The following is a 4,187-nucleotide window of genomic DNA, read 5'->3' as shown; positions in this document are numbered from 1 at the left end:
CCCACTTCCAGGATTTACTTTAATTCCACAGCTTATTTCCTATTTCCTGTTACACAGGTTTATATTACATTCACCTCCTACTTTACATTGTAATTTCCTACTTTACAATCTAGCTTTCTATAAAAAAGTAACTACCTTTTCAAGAGCTAATTCAGGTAACATTATTTTTTCTTAATTGAGACTTCTTTCTATGTGTTGTCACACCTTATAGCATCAGATATGAATGTCTGTACCCAGTTTCATACGTCCCAGTTATTTTTTGGGGGGCAATGTGTATATACATTTATAAATGTGGGTATGTATGTATTCAGTTATTATTTGTTTTTCCTAGGTATAATATAGGTTTTGCACGCATAAATCCCTCATAATGTAAAGTTAACAATAACTTTTTTCTTTTTCTTAAGTAAATTATTTTCTGAAGAAAGTGGGTAGGGAGGAACATATCTTAACATGGTAAGTTTAAAAGAGAAAGTGGCCATTACTAATGAAAATTATTCTCTAACATTTTGATGTTTAATAGTATTGCTGATGACGTGTTTCCTCTTACCAGTTGTGTATGGGGCCATTCACTGCAATATACTGGCCATCCACACCAGCAACAACTTTGCTGACATTAAGCTACAGGCAATAAAATTCATCTATGTCATGATATGGTATTCCTTGGTGATTATCTCATGTGTAGTGACTCTGGCACTTTTCCCTGCATCTCTGTGATAGAGGAGCTTACCCTTACTATTAATCATATATTCTGTATTATTGTTGGCACCATGGCTGGAGTTTTGGAAAAGTGGAGCTCATCTTCCTAGCAACACAGAAAATAATTCCAGCATGGTCGGTACAGTACAGATGTTTATCTTTATCATGCTAGTATTCGCTGCCATCAACTTCTCCTGCTGGTCGGCAGTAAAACTGCAGCTGTCAAATGAGGAAATAATTGACAAGAGACAGAGGTGGGCCATAGAATCCTACACTGTAGCTTTCAGTTTTTAGAAAATGTGATAATAATATTTGTATTTAGGTTCTTTGGAGGGAAAATTTTACTGAAGTCTTGTGACTCATTAATTGCCATGTAGCTCATCATAATCTACCTATTAGCCATTGGGTTTATGCTCCTCTTCTGTCAGTATCTGCAACCAAGGTGGTCAGGCAAAGTGTTGCCAGGACATACTGAAAATCATCCAGAAGTACTGCGATATTGTGTAAACATCTGGAGAATATTTACACAAAACATAAAAAATAAAAATAAGTAGCTGAGGAATTACTATCACTCATGGAGAAGTGTTGGATATTTTCAACAAAAAAGTATGCAATATCCATAAAATATCCATATATACTTTCACAGAACAAAGAGTAAAGAGGCTGAATGTGACTCTATAAACATACTCATAAAAATTATAAACAGCAAAGTCTTGGAAGTAGTTTCCAATAAGATTGATCTTTCTCCTGTGACTATGCATTAGTAATTTTTGTTTTCTTAAATATAATTGTACAACTTATTAAACAAAACAAAATCAAAAATCCATCTGGGTCCAAAAACTGAGCAGAGAAAATAATCATAGTGCATTTTTCACCTAGTACATTTTTGGTACCTATGCCTTTAATTTAACAAGTGTTTGTAATCTAGTATATACATTATCAGTGAACATTTTCTTTTCAGAAATAGTACTTACCACAGTTTTCATTCTGTACTTAAGAAGAACCTGAAACAGAAGTCTTATGAGCATGATCCTATTTATATGAATTTAAGGTTAACTAAAGTGTTTCTCATTAAACTTTGACCAACAGAAAACAACTCATGCTAATGCATCTTAAAGCACAAAACCTGTCCTATTAAAAGAAATCCTCAGGTTGATAATTTAAAATAGAAATTTACATTCCTACCAACAGTGCACAAGGATTCTCTGTGCTCTACATTCTCAAAAACACTTGTCATCTTTCATCTTGATAATAAAAGCCATTCCAATATGTGTGAGAGGAGGGCTCATTGTTGTTTTTAATTTGTATTTCCCTGATGATTGGTGGTATTGAGCATCTTTAAATATACAGTTGTTCAGAAATTAGCCAGGCAAAGTAGCTACTTGTAATCCCAACCACTAAGGAGGCTGAGGCAGAACTGCTGGAAACCAGTGGGTGGAAGACTCAGTGAGCTGAGATCACACCACTGCACTCCAGCTTGGATGACAGAGTGAGAATCTATCTGAAATCAATCAGTCAGTAAATCAATATTAAATATAGAGTTGTTGGCTAGTTGTATGTCTTCCTTTGAGAAATGTAAGTTCAGGTCATTTGACCATATGTAATAGGCTTAATTTTTTGTTCTTGTTGTTAAACGGCTTGAGTTCCTTTTATGTATTTATTATTCACCCTTTATCATATATATGGTTTGCAGATAATTTCTCCAAGTGTTTGGGTTGTCTCTTCACACTAATATTTGTTTCCCTTTTTCCTTTTCTGTGCAGAAACATTTTAGTTTGATGTAATGTGATCCACTTGTTTTCTGTTGTGCTTTTGTAGCCTGTGCTTTGGGGTCATAGAATTGAGGTTTCAAAAATTAAATTAAATTAAAAATAGAATTACCACATGATCCAGCTACTCAACTTCAGAATATGTACTCAAGGGATATAAAATTAGCATGTCAAAAAGATATCTACACTCCTATATTCATCTCAGCGTTATTCATAATAGCCAAATACACAACCCAAGTGCTCATCAACAGATCAACATATAAATTGTGGCACATATACACAATGAGTTATACAAGACAGCCTTAAAAAAGGAGGAAGTTCTGTTATTTATCTGTGACCAAATGAATGGAATTGGAAGACATTATGTTCAGTGTAATAAGAGAGGCACAGAATGACAAGTACAGAATGATCACAATTATATGTAAAATCAAAAAAGTTGAACTCCTTCAAACAGTGAATATGCCAGATGTGGTTCATGCCTGTATCTCCAGCACTTTGGGAGGATGTGGTGGTTGGATCACTTGAGGTCAGAAGTTTGAGGCCACAGTGAGCCACAGCTGTGCCACTGTACTCCAGCCTGGGCAATGCAGCAAGGCCCTGACTCTGTATAAAAACACACAAAAAGTAGTCAGAGATTGGAGTATGGGGTGGTGATTGGAGTGGGTGGAGAAATGGGAGGTGTTTGTCAAAGGGTAACAAATTTCAGTGAGATAGGAAAAAGTTCTGGTGATCCATTGCACAGAATGGTGACCACAGTTAGTAAATGTCAACTTCAAAATTGCTTAACAGAAAAAAAAGGGCAGGCATGGTGGCTCATGTCTGAAATCCCAGCACTTTTGGTGGCCATGGTGGGAGGATCACTAGAGGCCAGGAGTTTGGGACCAGCCTGGCCAAAACAATTAAACACCATCTCTACTGAAAATATAAGAAATAGCCAGGTTTGGTGGTATGTGCATGTCGTCCCAGCTACTAGAGTGGCTGAGGCAAGAGAATAACTTGAACTCAGGCGGTGGTTGAAATGAACTGAGGTTGCACCACTGCGCTCAAGTCTGGGGAAAAAGAGCAAAACCCTATCTCAAAAAAAAGATTGTTTAAATGGTAGAATTCATATATTCTTATCACAAAGAAAGAAATGATAACTATGTGAGGTGATGGATGTGGTAACTAGCCCAATTTAATTATTTTGCAATATATACATGCATTATAAAATAACTTTGTGTCCCATAAATATTTACATTTGTGACTTTAAAATAAAAATGTTAAAAGAACGAATTATAGTTAAAATAAACTTGGCTTAATAGATATAGACAGTAATATATGCAAATGTTTTCTTCTATTTTGACTATTTGGCTTCTGTTATTTCTTGGGGAAACAAACACCATGGGAAGGGATGAAGGACACTAAAGCTTAATATTATGTAATTTCCATTATTTCGTTGTTGTTGTTGTTTCTTCTCCTTTTTTTTCTACCAAAGCAGTGGTGACAACTTTCTTAGTCACACTTTCTTTTGTGTTTATTTCTCATCAGAAATCACCACCAAAAATAAAGCTCATGTAGATTTGAGAATATTTTTTCCACTCCTATGGATGACCCACTTCACCTTTGCTTTGGATTTCACAGCTTCTTAAAACAATGATTTACTTATTATTTATTGTCTGCTTGTACTATTACTTATTCACTCTATGTGCAGGATCATTTTCTTTTCTTTGTCTTTTATTTTAG

General features: G+C 35.1%; 1 pseudogene; it reads left to right on the top strand.

Moving 5' to 3' along the window:
* Window positions 1-506: 506 nt before the first annotated feature.
* Window positions 507-990, top strand: LOC129025742 (testis-specific XK-related protein, Y-linked-like; annotated as a pseudogene).
* The last annotated feature ends 3,197 nt before the right edge of the window (window positions 991-4,187 follow it).

This window comes from Pongo pygmaeus, chromosome Y (genome assembly GCF_028885625.2).
Source record: "Pongo pygmaeus isolate AG05252 chromosome Y, NHGRI_mPonPyg2-v2.0_pri, whole genome shotgun sequence".
Classification (NCBI taxonomy): domain Eukaryota; kingdom Metazoa; phylum Chordata; class Mammalia; order Primates; family Hominidae; genus Pongo; species Pongo pygmaeus.
The sequence above is the reverse complement of the archived record's forward strand: the minus strand, read 5'-3'. Positions and strand labels throughout refer to the sequence as shown.